Below are 20801 nucleotides of genomic sequence, written 5' to 3' on the forward strand. Positions count from 1 at the left end.
ACTCGGCCCGTAAAAGAGTCGGCCTGTCTTTCGAAGCTTTGAAGCCAGGCGCGGGCTTCTCCTCTCAAGCTGTGAAAGCGCAGATGGCATCTTCTTTCCATATAAGGAAGGCTGTTGCACCTTATTCTTTAGTGCAGCCGCCTTCATTCATCACCTGAGCTGGATCTTCTGGACAGCTTGCTGCCTCCCCTTATACTTTTGTGTTATGGAGGCGGCTTCTGCCCTTAAACCTCACGGACCCACCTCTGCCAGCCTGGAACTTTCCTTCTGCAGACTCCTCCCCTCTCAGCCTTCATAGACTGAGGAGAGTTAGGGCCTCGCTCTGGGTGAGCCTTCGGCGTAAAGGAATGTGGTGGCTGGCTTCACCTGCTACCCAGACCACGACAGGTGCATTCACTGCAGCGACGCTTCCCGTCCCCTCCGGGAGCTCTTCTGTGTCCACAGCTTGGCCGACCGGCCTATCCCGGCTCTCGACTCGCCCTCCTCGCCGAGCTCGGTCATTTCTAACTCTCAATTTAAAGTGAGAGGCGTGAATACGTAGAGGACATTGCTGGGTTATTTTCACTGGCCTGCTCTCAACACTGTCATGTCTCAAGGAACAGGGAGGCCCGACGGGGACAGGTGGGGACGGCTGGTCTGCGGAGCAGTCGGGTCATACATGACATTTATCGATTGAGTTCACTGTCTTATGTGAGTGTGCTTCGTCGAGGCCCCAAACAATCAAAATAGTGACGTCAAAAATCACTAATCACAAGTCACTACAACGAATGTGATAACAATGGAAAAAATTTGAAATTATGCAAGAATTACCAAAATAAGACACAGACACACAACGTGAGCAAACTCTGTCGGGAAAATGGTGCCAATAAACATGCTCCACGCAGGGTTGTCGCGAACCTTCTGTTTGTAAAAAACGCAGCATCTGTGAAGTACGATGAAGCAGTAGAATGAGGAGATGCCTGTGCTCGCTTCTCGAACGCGTTTGGGTCTGTTCTGGATTCAGACCTGTTCTGCTACTCAGCCTTTCTCCTCGCGTACCGGTCCCAAACTTCCTTTATCACTGCAGCTTTAAAAGGCACTTCGACACACACTAGGGTTAATGCCTCTCTATTACTTTTCGTTTGCAGAATTTTCCTGGCTAGTCTCACTTGTTTATTCTTTCCATGTGAACTGTAGGCTTAGTGAGTCTACTTCCAAAAAAACAAAACAGAAAACAAAACAAACAAAAAAAACCCCCCAAAAACCTCATAACATATTTTTTATTGATAGAAAATTAAATATAAAGGTTCATTTAGAGAAAATACACATCCTCACACCAGTAAATCTTCTTCTCGGTGAACTGGGGATGCATTTTTATTTGTTGTTTTCATTGTGCTTTGTTTTTACTGTTACAGTGCGTGTTGATGCTCTTTGAAGTACAGTATTTTTTTCCATTTTGTTTTCTAGCTTTTTTTTTTTTTCCCATGAAACATAGAGATGCTGTTGATTTTGGATGCTCGTTTTATTTTTCCAGTCGTACCCTTGGATCGTCTAGATCTGCAATGATATTACCTGCGAATAATCATCGTATGGTCTCCACTTTGCAAATCTTAAACTTCTATTTTAACCTTGGTACATCTAGATAATAGTGGCACTTTAATCTCACTTATCCCGTCACCGACTTTAATGGAAAATGCTTGTAGTGTTCAACCTCAAACACGATGCATTTTTTTTTTTTTAGCTTAAATATGTGTTTATCACCCCAATAATGGATGTCGATTTTACTAAGTACTGTTTTGGTCTCTAAGAAGGGCCACGTGGCTGTCCTCCTTTGCCCAGCGTGAATGGGTCCCTCACTATCTGGAGAGGCGGTCCCACACAGGCCAGGCAGGCCGGCTCTCGTCCCAGCTGTCCCACTGACTATACCTATGACCTTAGGATGCTTCTCAGCCTCTCTGTGCCTTTGCCACCACCTTCGTAAACCAAAGTCAGCAACAGCATCTAGCTCAAAGGACTGTTGCAGGATTTTAACGAATATGTATATATTCAGAGCACGAACACCGCCTGGTGCATCATAAACGCTCTGTGAGGGTCGGTCGTCGGCACTGTCCGGCTGCAGGGCTGAGTGTTTGTTGTTCAGTTGTTTAAAGAAACGGAGTTATGCATTTATGGAAGTAGAACGCGCATCCGGATAAGTGCAGAGCTGGACGCGCTATGACAGCGGCCAACATGCGTGCGGCCGCAGTACGTCCCCGCGCGCCGGGGGGGACAGGAAACCGCCACCCTCACCGCCGCCAGGATGCGGTGCTGCGACATGGTTTTAAGATGCTGCTGGATTCGGGTCTGTGTATCAATATTGGGCTGGCGTTGTGCTATAGTTTTAAAGACGCTTTTCTTTATGTATTAGGTAGAGCCAAACCGAATTCTCAATATTCAACTGTCTGGAATTACAACAATAACAACTGCATTCGAGAAGATTTAAATAAACGGAAGGCCGTCCGAGAGACTTAATATCGATAAGATGGCAATGCTCCTCGAATTGATCGGGAGATGAAACACGATCTGTATTGGAATTCCAGGTGCATTCTTGCTAGAAATTGACGAGCCAATGCAAACACTTTTAAAGAAAATGAAAGGGACCCAGAATGGCCAAAATCATCTAGGACAAGAACAAAGCGGAAGGACTCACGGTTCCCGATTTCAAAAGTTACTACAAACCATAGTAAGTAAACAGTTTGATCCTGACATCCGGATAAATGTATAAATCGAAAGAATAGAACCGAGAACCCAGAAACACACCCTCACGTTTATGACCGATTGATTTTCAACAAGGACGTATAAGTAATTCGATGGGGGAAAGAGCAGTCTTTTCAACAGATGGTGCTGGGACAGCGAGATACTCAAATGCAAAAGAATGAAGTTTGATCCCTACCTCACACCATACACGAACATTAACTCGAGATCGATCAAAACCCTCCATGTAAGAGCTAAGACTGTGAAACTCTTAGCAAAATAACATAGCGGTAAATCTTTATAATCCTGGATTTGGCAATGGTTTCTTAGCTGTGACCAAAGGCACAAGCAACAACAATGAAAGGAGAAACAGATAAACTGAACTTCGTCACAGTTAGAAACTTCGGTGCTTCAAAGGACACTACCAATGACATGAAAAGACAATCCACATAACGAGAGAATGTGCGCAAATTATATATTCGATGAGAGACTTGTACCCAAAAAAATAAATACAAGAAACTGTTACAACTCAACGATGAAAAGACACATAACACAAATAAGAGATTTGCAAACGATTTGTGTGGACGTTTCTCCCAGGAAGATACACAAATGGCCGAGAAAGCACATGAAAATATGGTCGACGTCATCGGTCATCGGAAATGCGAATGAAAACCCCAGCGAGGTATCACTTCACATCCTCTGGGATGGATATAAGAATAATAAAATAAAATACAGCTAACGAGAGCTGACAAGGATGTCAAGATGCGGGAACGCTCACCCACTGCGGGTGAGCGTGTGAAACGGTGCAGCCATTAAAAAGTTAAACGTAGAGTGACCGCATGTTTAACTCTACCTCTGAGGACGCATCCGACAGAAATGAAAACAGACGTCCACACGAAACGCTGTACGTAAATATTTTCAGCAGTTCTAGTCGTCCTGGTTAAAAAGCAGAGACAACTCAACGTCTAGCAACCGATGGGTCATAAACCAAGGCAATGTGTCCACGCGATGGGCTATTCCTCGGTCAGAGAAGAGAGAGAAGCACCGATATCTGCTACGACGTGAACGAGTCTTGAAAACATTACACTAAGTGAAAAAAGCCAGTCGGAAACGATCACGTGTTACATGGTTCCATTTCTATGAAATGCCCAGAACAGGCAAATCTAGAGAGTCGCAAAGTAGATTAGTGGTTGCCCAGGGCTGGGGTAGGGGATTGGGGGATTGAGGAGATGGTTAAAGGAAATTAGGCTTCTTTTTTGGGGAGATGAAAATGGGTTATGTTGGTGGCACAACTCAGTGAATATACCAGAAATCATCGAATTGTGCGCTTTAAATGTGTGAATTGTGGGCACGCGCATGGACTCTCAATAAAGCTGTCACCAAAGACATGTTTCTTTCCTACGGTGCAACGTAACCTCGCACAGCATCTTAAAGAGCACCGGGTTCTACGGTAGGGTCCCAGATGGGATCAAGTTCACAGGTGGAGCCGGGCAGAGGCAAGGAAGGGTAAAGGCCACTGGCGGGAGAACTCAGGGAAGGTCACAGGTGGGGTCAGCGGGAGGCTGGAGGGCTTGCTGAGGATGGGGGAGGAGGGCGGAGTGGGGGACGCTGACAAACGGGGCTGATGGGTGGACTCCAGCGTCTGGGTGTCCGGGCGGGGAGTCGCGTTGGAAGGGGCCCAGGTTCCCTTCCGTGGGACCAGCAGGAAGGAGGCGAGGGTGAGTTCAGATGCTAATTAGTCAATGGTGCAGAGAACTTCTTTCTTTCCGGGCTCCATTTTCTCTGGAAAGCTGCCCGTGGGTCTGAGGAGGGGGTTCGAACCTAGAAGAGTTTGGGGGAGAGGGGAGAGGCGAGCCGCGGGGGACTCCAGGGCAGAGGCCTGGCGCCCTCGGGGGAATGAATTCTGACCCCGCCCCCGGCAGCCCCCTGCGGGGGCCATGTCATCCTGAGTCATCGCTGCCTCAGGCCACACACCCCAATTCTTCCAGTGTGACTCACACCTTTGGCTCCGAGCCTCCCACTCTGTACAGCCTCCTTTTGGCTGCCTTCCTCCCAGAACTGAATGTTCTCCCTGGGAAGGGTCATTCGAGCCTGCCTCCCCAGTTCTGGACCCCATGCCGTCATTAATTCAGCCTGTGATGACCAGACGCCGTTCGGCAGCCTCACGGCGTTGGGTCAGTGACAAGCAAGTCCAAAGAGCACGGAGAAACCCGTCTGATAATGGATCAGCCCCCCGTCAGCCACTGGGGAACGTGGGGGGCAGAGACCAGCAGTGCGTTTGGCGTGTTGGCAAGTGGAGAATGTCTGAAGGTGTGGGGCTGGGAGCGGGCGTGGCCGTGCGTACGTGGGACGTCCCCAGAGACAGTTTCTCACTGCATGAGGCCGGCCAGACAGGTGATCCGTCACCTTGGACCTAGCTACTGAGCATGGCCAATCAAGCATGCGTCACCTCGAACCTCAGATCACGGGAACTTAGTTACTTAGCGCAACCTATCGAGCACCTTTCACCTTGAACGCAGTCACTGAGACGGCCCATTAGGGTTCAGGAGTGCAGCACGAAAAAGGGGACAATGCGAAGCAGCCATGACCAGATCCTGGGGTTACCGCTGGTCAAAGTTCCTGGGCACTAGGAGGCACAGGATCCCCGAGTTCAGAAGGGACAGGACAAAGCGTGGCAGAAGGAACATAGCATGTGGTGTCAGATCTTGGTGTCAGGCCCGTCTCTGCTGCGTGTCTGTTGTGTCACACTAGCATTTGGCACATCGCTTGGCCTCTTGAAGCCTCAGCTTCCACGTCTGTAAAACGGGGATCGATAACACCCACCCTCCAGGGCCAGCTGTTGAAGAAAGGGCAGGGGTGCCCTCCAGAGTGGAGCCTGCTTGCCCACCTCTGGGTCTTTGTACTTGTATTCCCCTCGGAAGCACATTCGACACAACCCGGCTGTGCCCGAATGTCCCTGGTCATCCTCCGGGTCTCGTCCAGCTCCTCCCTGTCCCCTGCAAGTCGCCCGGGTTAGCTGTCTGTCTCCTGTGGTCTCCCTCCGTCACGGGGCCACCTCACAGCTCTGGGCCTGTCCCCGCCCCCCCAACGAGTCTGCAGAGGCGACAGCACCATCTCAGCCCCCCGAGCTCCCGGTCCGAGGCACACACCAGGCACGCGACCAACATGCTGATAAAGTGAAGTCTTGAAGATCCAAGGCGGTCACGAGTGTTTAGCCCGTGCCTCTCTGCGGGCTCTTTCGCCCTTCTTAAAATTCTCCCCAGAGACCATGGGGACACCCAAGGGAGGAGCGTACCCTCTGGAAGCAGAACGCAAGGCTTTAGCTCCTGGCTCTGCCACTTACCAACTCCGCCAGTCACCCCGTCTGTGCCTCAGTTTACTCGTCCACGAAGTGACCCATAAGGACACCATGGAGATCAGACGAGCTACTGCTGGCGTGACGCTTGTAACCGTGCCTGGAATACCGTAAACACCTTCTGAGTGTTTAATACATGTCTGGAAAACACCTGCCTCAGCAGCCCGCTTGGCCGCCTGCACGGTCCTCCTCTCCCGCTCCGGCTGCCTGTGACAACCTCCCACTCACGAGATGGCACCGAATCCAGCCTCGCGGGGGCCGGGCCGCCTCCGAGCAGGGGCCGGTCGCGCTCAGCCGCGGCTTCTCCACTTCTGTGCACCGCGAGTCGGCGGAAGGTCTCGGAGATTCCGATTTGGAACCCGAGGCAGACCTGAGACTTTGCACCTAACAAGCTCCCCGGGGATGCTGATGTGCACGGGCCACGCTCTACGTAACGAGGACCCAGACAATAAGGGTTCGTTTTCCTTATTCGTCTGGGAGAAACTAGCACATTAGAAAGGATTAAAAGGCAAGAAATAAAAGGTACCCGGACGTGAGTCGCTTCTGCCGCGTGTTATCAGGGTCTGCGTCTCTGTGGTTCTCTCGGCCTCTCCGTGGCTGCTTCAGCTCCAGCCCTCGAGTCCACACCAGAGGCAGAAAGAAGGGAGGCAGGTGAAGGATGACGGCCGGTGTGAGCGTGCCTTCCAAACACAAAAGCCAGGACTACCGCACACGCCTCCAGGAGAGCTCTGCGTACATCTCCTGGGCAAGGATGCGTCCCCGCGCTCACCGCTGGCCTCAAGGACAGAGGAGAAGGTGGCAGGACACAGTCCTCCCCGGAGCAAGACGCAGAAGAATGAGACGAACGGACATGAGACAGGCACTGGCCCTGTCAGCCGCGGTCTGTGCTCATGCTCAGAGTCACATACACTCCACTCCTTGTCACTCAGATCACAGGATTAATAAAACAGCGTCTCCCTGCCTCCAGGGCTCAGGTCTGGGACGGGAAGGGGGGCGGGGTGAGAGGGTCGCCCGAGGACTGGTCTCAGAACTACCCTTCCCCTCCGACCCATCAGCTCGGAGCAGAAGAAGCACAAATTATTGTAGCAAGAATTCCTCCCTAGGACACTTCTCTACTGTCACACACGTGACGAGAGCAGAGGGACCCCACCCGTCAGCAGTCCCCCTTCTGGAGCCGAGGGCAGAGTGACTCTGCCTTGAGGGAGGCACTCCCCCACCCCCACCCTCAGCCCCTCGCCCCTGTGCTTTGGCAAAACCGATGGACCCCAGGCCTGTGACGGATGTTGAGCCCATCAGCCCACTTTGCTACTCGTGATTGGTTTAGGGTCAAGTCAATCATCAGCTTGGAAATTAGATCTTATACTTTAGCACAAGGAACCGGTAGGGGAGGCTAAGAATGCTTTCGAATCATGTCGCATCTTTGCTGGGAAATAAGATATTCCGAGATGAGTCGCTCTACCCTTACTTATCCTTTACTCAGTGATTACTAGTCTTTAGCAATTTTGGTGTCACGATAGCAAGCCAGTCGCCAGAGCTAAAGTCAGCAGAGCTGGAGGCCCTCGAGGACCTGCTGTGCTGTGTCCCCCGACAGTACCAGTCGACAGGCAGCCAATTTGCTGAGGCCAGCTACCTGTAAGTGGGGTGCCCTCCTGGGGACAGCGGGACATGTTAACAGGGCTGTCCTCAGGGAGTGACTCCCGTGGTGGCCTCTCAGGCACTGTGGCATCACGAGAGGGTGTTTGGGGACAAGGATCAATACTGAGCCTGGCCACCAAACCTCACCAGGTAAACCAGTCGTCAAAGCTAAGTCGATCGTTAGAAAGACTCGGTCCAGTGCTTTTGCTTGTCGTGCCGAAGAAGCAGACCCACTTTCTCGTGCTCACGTCGATGGCCTTGGCTTCGGGAACTTCAGACGGCTCCCATGCAGTCGCGGGGAGGGGGCCTGAGCTGCAAACACAGCCAACGGCGAGGGGCCGAGATAGATACACGGAGACGGAAAAGAAGGGCCACGCCATGACCTGCGTAAAGCGGGCTTGGTGGCGCGATGAATTTCCTTCCTCAAACCAAGCCAGCTGCCCTGGGCTTCTGTGACCTGCGGCAGAAACACGTCCTGCAGGGGGGCGTCGAATCCGGGACAGTCACGGGCACGGGCTGCAGCATCGGACAAGCCGGAGGTCGAACCCCCCGCTCCCCACCGCCGGCTTGCTCCCCTCTGGCCTCGCTTCCAAGAGTTCCTCCCGTTAAAAAAGGGGGAAGAGGTGATGATGGTGCGATGATGGTGACGTGAACACAGGGCCCGGCACGCTCGGGCGCAGGGGATGTCACCGTACTTGGTGGAGTTTTGTTTGTTTTTTTTCTAGATCAAATTAAAGCCCCGGGCCCCGGCAGCTTCAGGCCGGCCGTTGGCAGGGTGGTCTCGGAGCAGCTCTCAGCTCCGCTGTCTGAGGGTCCATGTATTGTGGTTTTCCAGGTAAGTGGCCTTGGCTAAGCTGAGAGCCCCAGGTCACAGTCCAAATAGCTATGGGAGGCCATTGTCCTCTGAGATACAGCCATATTCTCGGGGTGTTGTAAGAGATGGGACGTGGGTGGGGACATGCCAGTCTCTGGCCCATTTGGAGTTCTGGGGACAATTCCGCTCCCCTTGACTTTCATCGCTGTGTCCCCCCTCCATCTAAGATCTTTGCCTTTCTCCCCTTGTCCTCAGAGACAACCCGACATACGCTCTGTGGCAGGTAACATTTGGAAGAATAAAGCCGGGGATGGGGGGTGTCGTGAGGTCACCACTCGCTTCCATACTCGCTGGCGGCCCACAGGTGACAGAACAGGCTGGCTCCCTTCTTGCAGCAACAGAGGTGAAAGTCCACTGGGGACAGACGGCGAATCGATAACTTGCTAGATTCTCGCCACAGTATGAGTATGTTTATTACGATTGTTTTTCATAGTACTTTATCATTGTTTAAGTAGTACTTAAAATATCTTGTAGTTGGGAATATATTTACCAGCTTACCTTAGGGTAAATACAGCTTTGGCTCAAATCTGAGGCCACTCTGGTTCATGATGAATGGTCTGGTGCAGCATCTGGCACCTTCCGCGGTCGTGATAAATGTTAACTTTCCTCCCTGGGTTTTGGCTAAGAACAGTCCCCAGTGAGAGGTGCTATATGTCACGGCTGACTACCTCTTAAAGAGTAAGAATTTCAGAATTACAGGCACGATACGATACCATTTACGTAAAACGTTTTAAAAGCACACAGATAGCAGCAGTACGCAGGTCCTGAAGAAAGAGAAAGCATTTGGAAGGACATTTGGAAGGATGCACCCCAAACACAGTGAACAGGGCGGGGTGGGGAGTCCAGGGCTGGCGGCTAAAGGAACTTTAACCTTTCCTGTTGCACGTTCATCATTTCTCAAGGAGAGTGGATCTACGCGTTACGTGTGCAATAATTTGCCGACCAGGTGACTTACAATTTTTTAAGAAGTATCCGACAGACATATGACAAAAAGCTCAACGTTGCTAGCTACAAGGAAAGCACACGTCAAAACACAAGGAGAGTCCACCTTGCACCTGTCATGCGGGGCGGCGAGGGCTGGCGAGGACGTGGGGGGAAGGGAGCCCCCGCGTGCTGGGACTCCATGTGGGTGCAGCCGCTACGGAAGCCCGTAGGCAGGGTCCTCGAAAGATTAAAAATACAGCTCCCATTGACCCGGAAACCCGTCTTCTAGGGATCGACCCCCCCAAATTTGAAAACACTTATTCGTAAAGGTATCTGCACCCTGATGCTCACTGCAGCCAGCTGTATTCACGGTGGCCCAGACGTAGAAACAGCCCAGGTGCCTTTAGAGGATGAGCGGATGAAGAAGGGGTGGTACGTATCACAACAGAATATTACTCAGCCATGAAAAAGATAAAATATTGCCATTGGGGACAGCACGGATGGCCCCTGAGAGCACCATGCTAAGTGAAGGAAGTTGGACGAAAAAGGACAAGAACCTCATGATTTTCCTCACGTGGGATATAAATCGGAAAGCCACAAATGAAGAAGGAAAATGGGTGAATTCATAGACACGGACAACAGAAAGGAGTGACCAGAGGGGAAGAGGGTGGAGGATGCCCGAGAAGGTCGCAAAGCCATTGTTTCTTCATGTTTGTCACCACTAGCGCCTGGGGCCACAGGGCCAGAAAGAATGTCCGGAAATTAGACTGAGCGTGTTCATCAGGGTTCTCCAGAGCAACGGAATTAACGGGATGTGCATATAAAGAAATTTATTCCAAGAAATTGGCTCACACAGTTATGGAGGCTGAGAAGTCCCCGCTCAGAGGACCCGAGGGTGTTGGTCCGGTCTGAGTCCAAGCACCTGGGCCCGGGAGAGCCGACGATGGACGTTTCGGCCTGAGCCTGGGTCCGACATCTCAGCTTGGAGACCGCCAGGTAGAGAGAGTTCTTTCTTACTCGACTGATCGGACGAGGCCCACCCACACCGGGGAAGGCGATGTGCTCACTCAGCCAATCGGCTCAAACCCACAGACAGCCAGGATGACGTTTAACCAAACATCCAGGCACCGCGTGGCCCAGCCAGGTTGACGCGTAAAAGGAACCATAGCAGCGGGTCTCGGTCACACTGTGAAAGATCGCGAACGCCATGATGAAGAGGCGGGACTTACCCTCCAGCCGTCAGTCATTCACCCCTGGCTGATTCCCTACTCCATGGGCCATGCTGGGGGGTGGGGATGTAGGCGGTCGAGCCGGCAGACTCGACTCCTGGCGCAGGACGTAGGGCGAGATGCAGGCATTGGAGAGCTGATTATCTGGACGCCAGCTCCTCAGGTAGGGCCTCTCTTGCTGCCTGTCCCCCAGTGCCCTGGGGGGCACTGGGCGTCTCCCTCTGGGGGGCTCCCCGGGCCCCTCGACATGGTGGTGCAAATGCAACAGGTCTAGGAGCGTGGTGCTCGGTGCCTGCGTCTGCTCACTCCTAGCCACCACGCGATGCACGCCCCGGTGGGCACCGCCACCTACCCCATTTTACAGGCGGGAAGACCGAGGCTCAGGCCAGCACGCACCCAGGGCCGGGCGTTGAGGAGCCGGATCGGAACGCAGGCAGGCAGCAGACCTGAGCGTCCCCGCCCGATTCCGCGGCCCCTGCAGAGGCTGCCCAGGCACTGGTCACATGGGTCACACGGTACAGTGTTCGGTCACTGAAGTGCTGCCCTGTGCAGGGCAGAGGGAAGACCCAACCCAGCACCCCCTGCCCTCTGGCTCCCACACTGGCCGGGAACGCAAGCCCGAGAGCACACGTTCGCCCAGTAAGCAAAATGATGGATGAACGAACGAGTAATTGCTAGGAGTTCCCAGGCCCGGTGCGGCCTGAGGTGAAGGATCCAGTTTCAGCCAGTCAGCGGTAAAGAACACCGCATGGTGGCATGTGGTATGCGGTGGATCGCGCCAGGTGGTGGTATCGCAGGCGCAGCGGTGCGGCATAAAAATTGTGGGCAGTATTGCAGGCACAGGTATGTGGTGGGGCGCGGCGCATGTATGTGGTGCGTAGTGTATGGCGAGAGCATCCACTCCCCCAGCCTCAGGAAGAAACAAAACCACGGAAAAGGAAGGAAGGGAGAAAACGGGGCGTAGCAAGGGTTTCGGGCTGGATCCGGGGATGCTGTCCTGGGAAATGAAGGCCACCGTGCCGTGGGCCCTGGCCAGCTGGCTGCTCAGTGGACGTGGGGGCAGCGGGTCGAGCGGCCTCTACTCTGGCGTCCACCCCGGCCTTCGGCGCGGGCGCCTCTACATTCAGCAGGTATCTCGTCCAAGGGAACAGCAGAACAGGAAACCACGTTGCCATGGAGACCGGAGGGGCCTTCCAGACACAGGAGAAAGTAAACACACTCTGGTGGGACTTAACCCCCACAAAGCCGGGGCGGCCTCTCCGCGGCCTGAGAGGTCCAGCTGTCACTAGAAACGTCCTCAGGCCTCTCCTCCAAGGGCCCTCGGCACAAGGGCTGAGTGGCCCCTCCAGCCCAGTCATCATCCCCCGGGGCTGAAGCAGGCAGCCACCTTTCGCCTGGGCCTCCTCAGCGTCCCTCAGGGCCGACAAGGACTCACATGTGTGGGGCGTGCGGGGTGCCAGGCGCCTCCCCACGCACTGCAGATCTAGCGGCTTATTCGGCCGAGATCACCAGGCGGTTGGTGGAGGCAGCAGGGCTGGGGGCCCTGTGGGAGGACAGCGGTCAGGACGTGGCCCGGGACCCTCCCGAACCAGCCGTGTGAGCCTGGACAGAGCAATGCGTCTCCCTGAGCCTCAGTATCCCCGTCGGCGTAGAGGTGCCTCCCCAGAAGGACGGCCGCGGGCTTAGGCTTGGTGCCCGTTTTCTGGGTGCTGACCACGGGCTGGGCACCGTGCCGGGCCCTGGACGTGGGCGAGCGTGGTCCTGGGCCTGGGCAGCTTGTGGGTGGGCAGACAGACGTGGCCTCTGTCTGCTCCGGGAGGACCTGGGAGGCCAGAGGGGCTGCGGTTCCAGCAGCACGGAGGCGCCGGCCACGACGGGGCCCAGGGGGAGCGGGGCCCACATCGCCCGGCCCTGACCCCGAGCGAGAGCAGGAGGAAGCGCTGCCGGGGCCCGTCCTGGCCGGCCAGTCCCGGACGGAGCGCTCAGTGTGGCCTGTGAACCACGGATGGCTTTTAAATGTGTAAGTCACGGAAAGGGAATCTGCAAATAGTACTTCCACACATGTGAAAACGGTAGGAAATCAGCAGTGCCGTGCCCGTAACCGACGTTTTGTGGGGACACAGTCGCACCCCGGTGGGGCCGGCCTTGGGCGGCTCGTGCACCGATGGCCGAGTTCAGCCGTCGCGACACAAGTGTGTGGTCCACGGAGCCGAACGGAGGGGTCCCTGGGCGAGATGTCTCTGGCCTTGGGGCGCAGGGTCTGATCAGGAGGGGTGTCCCTCAGGACTCAGGGACAGCGAGGCCAGGAGGCCACCGTCGCCCGTGAGCTCGTGCTGCCAGTAACGTGTTGTGAGCTGTGGCGTCTTCGTGCGTCCCCCTGCCTCAAGGCTGCGAGCACCCTCGCCTCATGCACGAAGCAGCGGGATGGGGATGGGGACAGGGTGAGGGGCCGTGCCCCCGGCGACACAGCTGGCCGGTGCCGGGGCCCGCACTAGGCCTCCAGACTCAGGTTTCCTGCTGCACGTGGGTGGCCGCGGTCGGGGTCGCCGTGCGGGACGCCGGCTGACGGCTGCCCTCCCCACAGCACCTCACCTGAGTAGCCGCCTCGGGTGCCGGCGGAGCTGCGGGCGTCCGTTGCCCCCACCACAGCCTTTTGGATCCTGCCCGGCATTGGGGGACCTCGGCATCTGACAATGGGTCTGTGCTGACTGCCACCTCCACATCCTCAGCTCTGAGCCGCACGGGGCTGAGCGCCAGGGCCCAGGAGCCTTCCCACGCTCGCCGCGTGACCCTGGGCGCTAATCAATGGCTCCGAGCCTCAGTTCCCCACACTGGGATGTCGGCGCCCAAGTCGATGACACACTTTCTGAGCCCTGCTGTGCGCCCACGCCCAGTACTCCGCATACGGCTGTGCCCTCTGCCTCCCCCTCGGTGCCGACCCCTGGGGAGCCCCGGGAGGTGATGGGGGGCAAGGCGGAGTGCGAGGGTGGCCTATTCCCCAGCTCCCCCCACCGTGGGGCCTCTGGGGGCTGGTGCTTAGGGTCACTGCTCCTGCCAGGTGGCCCTCTCCACACAGACTTCTCAGTCTGCAGGTGACAGTGGGGGTGAGTACAGAGCCCACCATAATTAGTCCTCGAGGACGCCTGTGGCTTCCGGACACCCTGCCCTCCTGCGGAAAACGGACCTTTCTTAACCGCTTTCCGAAACACCCAATCGGCGTGTGCCTGCCTCCTGTGGCGACCCCGATGGGTGCTGTCTTCATATCAGCCGGTTCCGGACCGGCCCGGCAGGCTCACGGGAGACCTGCTCTGCGGTCCTCAACACAGCGCCCATGGTCGCGTGCCGTGTCCCCTCCCGACGCCGCAGTGGGGCCGGGTCTCGGCCACGCCCCTGAGCGTGCAGGCGGGTTGGCACATACCGCGGGAGAAGCTGGAGGCAGAGGGACCGGCCACAGGTCTGACGTTTAAGGCATCCCTTCCGACACAGCAATTCCATCTCCGCCACCCACAACTCGCCTCGAGGACAGAATCGCACGCGTGCGACAGGGCGCACGGTTGTGGAGTCAAACCGAGTATCAGCCCTCGACCCGCTAAATCGGTCCGCTCGGTGGAAGTTCCGTGAGTGTCCCCAGCTCCGGGCGCCGCCCCGGCCCTGAGCACGTCACAGCAGACAAAACGATGAACCCGACAGACCAGGCTTGAGTGCTCATGGAGCGTACGGCACCGCAGAGGCAGGACGAGGCGGCCGGAAGTTTCTGAGCCTAAGGAACGAGGGTGTAGACGCGCAAGCCACAGTCAAGGTCACGGGGACGCTCGCCGGCCTGTGACCTACTAGACGCGGCAAGCAACGTGCTCCTCACGACTCCTGTTGGGTGGGGGCCACCGGTGGACTCGGGTGCCATTCCCTGAAGACTGGAGCGGGGCTGGACCTCGCGGGGCAAAGAGCTGACGGTGCCCGGCGAGAGGCGGGAGCTTGGCAGCGACGCCTGAGCCGGAGGCAGAAAGTGACGTGTCCGCGGCATGGCGTTGATGCCTAAAGCCGCATCGATGGACGAGGAGAGAGGAAGGCCAGGCGAACCCGGAGCGGGGAAGCATGACGTCCGGGGCTGGGGGGCGGGAGGAGAAGGCCGAGGGGCCATCGGAGGCGAGGAGCAGAGGTCACGGAGAGAGGGGGCGTCATTGGCCACATCGAACACAGTCGAGAAAACAGGACACCTCCGTCACTGCCAGAGGGAGGCTGCTGGTGACCGTGACGAAGCCGGTCTCGGAAGTGAGGCGTGTGGCGGGGGCCGGCTGAGGCGTGACTGGGAGGGGAGGAAGGGGACACGGTGAGCTTAACCGCCCCTGGCTGGTTCGACCCCACTGCACGAGCACCGACGCGTCACCCTAATTCGACGTCCACCCTTGAGCCTGGGCGTCCGGGCGGCTGCCAGCTCCCCCCGTTTCATTCGGTCCGAATCCTTTGGCTGAGAATCGTCCCACGAGGCAATCGACGAGCGGGGAGACAGGACGAAGAAGACCCAGGGGTGGCACGTCCCCCGGGTGGGGCTCATGGAGTCACCTAACCTCTGGGAGATGGAGAGGCCAAGGCCGAGGCGGTGTGAGCACCCCGCTGCACGGAACCCCGTCCCAAAGCCGGACCGCCTCCGCGTCCACTAGGGCCCGGCGTCTTCGGCGGCGCGGGCGCCTGCTGTCCGAGGGGGAAGGACCACGGGCGTCCTGACGAGACAGCTTCTCCCGCTACCCCCGCAGCTTCGGCCTCTTCCCCCCGTGCACCAGGGGCCTCACTCCCTTCATGAGCTGGGCAGGCGGCGACAGAGCCGAGCAGAGCCATAGGACGGCCCGCTGGCGTCCAGACGGCCAGGGACCCGGCCGCTGGAGAAGCTCTGGGAGGAAGCACGGGGACAGGAGGTCACGGGCACCACGGCCCTGTCCCCGAACTCAGGCGGCCCGTCTCGCCTACGCGTGAGAACCTTCTCCCGCTCGAGCACGGTCCCAGCTTCGCGCCTCGCCGGAAACAACGTCGCCCGGGACGCAGGCCGCGTCCGCCCCTGACCAGATGTCCCTCGGATGTCCCTCAGGCCACTTTCTAGTTTCCACGTCGGGGTCCGACGTAGGATCCCAAACCACGTTTGGTTTTCGCGTCTCTTTCTTCTCTTCTTTTGTTGTCCTAGAAAAGGTCCCCGCTCGTTCGTAAACGACGCCGGCATGTTTAAGGGGCCAGGCCAGCTGTCTTGTGGACCGTCCCACATCCCGGCTTGGTGTGGTGGCTGTTCCTCGGCGTGTGACGACGTGTGACTTTTCTGGGCCTTCAGCTGCCACCTGGGAAATGGGTGTCGTAACAGCACCTGCCACATGAGGGCCACGCACGGCGTCTGGCTCTGAGGAAAGGCTCGCTAGCCGGGGACACCACGGTCAGCATCCCCGTCACCGCCACCGGCCACAGCAGCCCAGGCTCCGAGCCAACTTTTTTGACCCTTCCTGCAGCCTCCTGGGACACCGTCTGCCGTCCGCTCTGTCCCTTCTCTCCCGGGGAACTTAACCGACGGATCCTGAGCCTACCAGGTCTCTGACCCCCCACTGGCCCCCCAGAAGGGGAGTTTAGCCTTGCCGTCGTCATAAAGACACCCTGTTTTTTCAGAATCGCCTTTTTTTTTTTTACCCAAGTGGCTCAGACAATGGCGAGGCATTAAGTGGTGTGTGACGCCCGCCCAGGGAGGGAGGGAGCGCGTGGTCCCTGTGGGCGCCAACGGTGACCTCGGTGCTGAGGCCGTGGTGCCGCAGGGCTGGAGGGCGGGCGCCGCGGAAGGACATTCGCCGGTGTGGACGGTGAGGGATCGGCCGCCAGGAGCAGGAGGCTGGGCTCGGAGCCAGGTGCTAATCGCGATGGTCCGGGTGCCAGCACCCGCTGTCCGCGTCATCTGGGGAAGGGCGGGGGCCGTGGCGGGGGAGGCAGGGAGAGCGGCAAGGTGACAGGGCCTGAGAGAGACACACTCCTTCCCCTCGGGTCCACGCTCCCTTCAGACCCCGGCTGTCTGTGAGGAGCGTGGCTGTCGCCATGGCAACGGCAGCCGCCGAGGCCTGATGCACAGCATCTCTGTCAGGGATCCTGGGCTGGGCTTGTGCCGGTATTTTTCCATCCGAGTCTCGCTTCCGCAGTGCAATGGGGGACCAGAGGCAGGGGTGGTGTGGGGGTGTCCGGAGCCGGGCCCGGAGGGTTCTCACACATGCCACCGAGTTTCTGGGGATCGGGGACTGACGAGGAGCAGGTTTTTCACGGCGCTTCGGTGAGACGTGCCTCAAATACTCGCGCCGCCTGAGAGTCCCTTCGGTTACACGTGCGTTGCTGAAGCGGCATCCCCACCACCCTGGGGAAGGCACGAAGCGCCACTTTCCGGAAGCTTCTGCAGGAGGGCTCGTCCCTGGTCGCCCGGGAGGCAGACGGACCTCAGCCCCCGAGCCGCCTTGGACTCATTCCTTCACCCCACGGTGCCTCCGTCCCCTCGTCTGCAAGAGGGAGCGGGCAAGAGCGGCCGCCTCGCAGGGCTGGGGGGACGTGGCGACAGCCGAGCGGCAGCCTCCTGGAGGGTCCGGCCTGGCACTGGACCCACGTCAGGCACGCAGCACGGGGAGGACCACAGTCACCACGCTCCCTGCCGTCACCTCCTGCCCCCTTCCTTCCTGTCACCACGGGGCTTCCGCCCGTCAGCCAAGCACGGGATCGTCAGTCCCCGGGGACCCCGCTTCTCCCAGGGACCCTCACGGTGCCGGCTTTGCCACCGTCTGTGACGAGCTGGGCTCAGACACTGGGATGGACGTGTGTTTGACAGGGGCAGGTCACCGCGACCACCCGGGGCCCCTGGGCGCGCTGTCGGGGTTCCGTCACGCGAGCCCGTGCATGTGAGGATTCTCCAAACTTGTCCCTCCAGTGGCCCCTCTCTGTTCGTGTCCCGAGTCCCACCCACATTGTCCCTTATGTCAGGGTCTCCCTTTCAATGGCTTCCCTTTTCACTGGCCAAAGAAACGCGCTGCCAGAGGAAACTTTGTCCCACTGTGGACAATGCGGGACGACTGTCGCTCGCCACGAGAAAGAAGCAGCTGGAAAAATAAAAACGGCGGACCAGATTCCGTGCCTCGGGATTCCAGCCCACGCGTGTTTCCTCCCGGCGGTTCGCGACTCGGGCACCCGTTCAAGGCGTGGCGAAGACGCTCTGGCCCCGAAACGAAACCCGCTCGTGACCCGAAGCGCCGAGAAACGACCGACGGGAGGGACCGCCTCGCTCCGTGGTTGGGCGACGGCTGACGGTCCCTGTGCGTCCCACCTAGGATCACGGCCGACCTGAGCCGAGGAGGGATGGTTACCTGGTCTCGGGGGGGGAGGCGGCGGGGCCGGGCGGCGGGGACAGGTGGACACTGCAGGTCGAGGACGTGCCTGAGTGACGACACGGGGCAGGCAGCGTGAAGATGCACCTTGAAGCGACTTCGAGGTTTTCGGTCTCTGAAGGTGAGGGGGACACGTGAGGCTTCATTAGGGACACCAAAGAGTTCGGACCCCAGTCACTGAGCGAACTGCCACCACTGAACCATGTCAGAGGGCAGAGTGCCAGGCAGCGATGGCAGCTGTTGTCCAGCGGGCTCACGACGCACCGGGCGTTGGGTTTGGCAGCGCCTCGGGCTTGGTGACGCTGGCCCCGTTCTATAGATGAGGAACTGGGCCCTGACGAGGGCAAGCGGCTCGCCCAAACGTGGCGGGCGGAAAAACAACCCTGATCCCATGCCCCGTCCTGTGGCTGGCACTTCGCAAAGTGACTCCACTCCCGTCTCCTCGGACCCAAAGGAGGGCCGGAGGGCCGGTCCCGAGCCTGCGCCGCGCGGGGCACACGCGGTCTCACTCGTGCGTTGGTATCCTCACCACACTGTGCTCACGGGCCTGGCTGACCTTCTGCAGAGCGACAGAGCAGGTGGACCAGAGTCCAGTTGTTCCAGCTGAGGCCCAGACATGTGACAGCCCAGCCGAGACCCGCAGAGCTACTCCCGCAGCCTGCAGCTGGCCACAGACGCACGGGTGGGCCCGGACGAGGCCGGCACGCGCTGACCCCCAGCCCCGTGAGCAACGAGCAGGGCTGTTGTTTGAGCCGCGGCATCTTAGAGCAGCTCTGGTCGCTGAGAGCCGCTGAAACACCAAGGTCACCCAGCGACTAAACGCTGGGCTTCCGTTTGTCCCCCGGCTGAGCTTTTTATTCCCTCCCCGGATTGTGCTCCGAAGTGCCATTTCTCAGGAACACGCGGGAGACGAGCTCTCATTTACACGGGACGCGGCATGTCCTTGGTGCACGTGCCCAGGGCTCCCCACTGGATGTGGGCCAGCGTTGGCTTCCCTGTGCCGACCACCCTCTGGCCGAAGGGGGCAGGGAGAGACTCGGGGGGCAGGGAGAGACTTGCCGCCCACCCCACACTAGGAAAATTTCTCACACGCAGCAGCTCTGATAATTCTTTTAAAGCAGGGCTTCTCAACCGGAAGTGACTTTGAACCCCTGGGGGACGCTGGCAGTGTCTGGAGACACTTTTTATTGTCACGATTAGGGAGTGGGGTGCAACGGGCATACAGCAGACAGAGGCCTGGGGGGTGCTGCTAAATAGACATCTTATGGTGCATCAGACAACTGCCCCCCCACAAGTTACCCAAAATGTCAGGACTGGTGGGGTAGAGAAACCCTGTGCTAAGGTGACACGTGAACAGGATCCCTGCTGTGACGATGACGGACTGGTTTTCCACGCTGGGTCTCGACCCCGGCCACGCGTTAGATTCATCCCGGGAAATGTTTTTAAAAATACCAATGTCCAGCCCTGACTCCCGGAGACTCAGGTGCTTTCCGGGTGACTGTCACGTGCGGCCAGAGCCGCAGAGCAGCACCGACTGGAGAAAAAGCAGTGTGACGACGCGTCATACTCAGAAGAGGGCGAAGTGACGTGTGCGCGTAGATGTTTGCGCCGTCCGCTCCCCAGACGCCTCTCCAGCCAGGCCCCGCTGCCCGACGCTGGCATCTGGCCGCCGTCCGTCTCCCCGGATCTGCCCGTCCGCCCTCCCGCTGCCCTCGCCCTGACGCCCAATGAGGACCCCCTCCGACGCCCAGCTCTGACGGCTCGTGGATTTTCCTAAGACCTTTGTTTACAGAAGGCATGTCAGGAGTTTCAGAGGCTTTCCTTAGAGACGTGGGGTTACTGGCGGGCGCCGTAGGGGGCAGAGTCTCCCACACACCCCGCTTCCGCTCACCCCTCCCTTCCGTGCACTGAAGCCTGGGGTGGTAGAGCCCTGTGCATCCCCCCAAAGGGCTGGTAAGGGTGAAATCCTGAAATATCTTGATACCCTCCCAACTTAAGGAGGTGACAGTTTAGGGGGTGAACCAGCAGCCTGGGGAAAGGACACACCTGTGAGTGTGTGTGTGTGAGTGTGCGAGTGAGTGTGTGTGAGTGTGCGAGTGAGTGTGTGTGGCATGTGTGATGCGTATATGAGTGTATGTGAGTGTGTATGAGTGTGTGTCAGTGTGTGTGTGAATGTGTGTGTGTGAGTGTATGTGAGTGCGTGACTGGAGTGTAGTGTGTGAGTGTGTGTAGGTGTGTGACTAAGTGTCCGTGTGGTGTGTTGTCAATGTATGTGTGTATATGTGTGAAATGGCAAACTATGTGTGTAGCAGTATATGTAGGGAAATATCCCTATAAATGTGTATATATAGTGTATATAATTGTATGAAGTGTGTGACTAAGTATGCGTATGAAGTGTGTATGTATGTGTGTAACAGGCTCAATCATGTGTGAGTAGCTAATGAAATTATATATAGTATCGTGTGAGTGTGTATATGATGTGTATGACTGTGTATGAGTGTGTGACAAAGTATGCACAATGTGAGTGTGTGAGTATATGTATAGGCATGAAGTGTGTGTGTGGGGTGTAATGTGTCAGTGTAATGTATCAATGAAGCGTGAAGTGTGTGTGAGAGTATGTGAGCATAATTATGTGTATCACATAATAGTATGTATAGTATGTGTAAAGTCATGTATGAGTGTGAGTGTGT

The 20801-nt window shown here is 57.5% G+C and overlaps 1 protein-coding gene and 1 long non-coding RNA gene across 6 annotated transcripts in view; one reads left to right on the top strand and one right to left on the bottom strand.

The window, feature by feature from the left end:
* TNRC6A (trinucleotide repeat containing adaptor 6A) overlaps nt 1-20801 on the bottom strand; it is a 119823-nt gene that overhangs the window by 71747 nt on the left and 27275 nt on the right. The window lies entirely within an intron of this gene.
* LOC120584530 (uncharacterized) lies at nt 8513-9629 on the top strand. The gene is made up of 3 exons (XR_005648061.1): nt 8513-8537; nt 8881-8981; nt 9479-9629. It is a non-coding gene; the product is annotated as an uncharacterized LOC120584530 (long non-coding RNA).

The sequence above is a fragment of the Pteropus medius genome, unplaced genomic scaffold, assembly GCF_902729225.1.
Source record: "Pteropus medius unplaced genomic scaffold, Ma_sr-lr_union100, whole genome shotgun sequence".
NCBI classification, from domain to species: Eukaryota; Metazoa; Chordata; class Mammalia; order Chiroptera; family Pteropodidae; genus Pteropus; species Pteropus medius.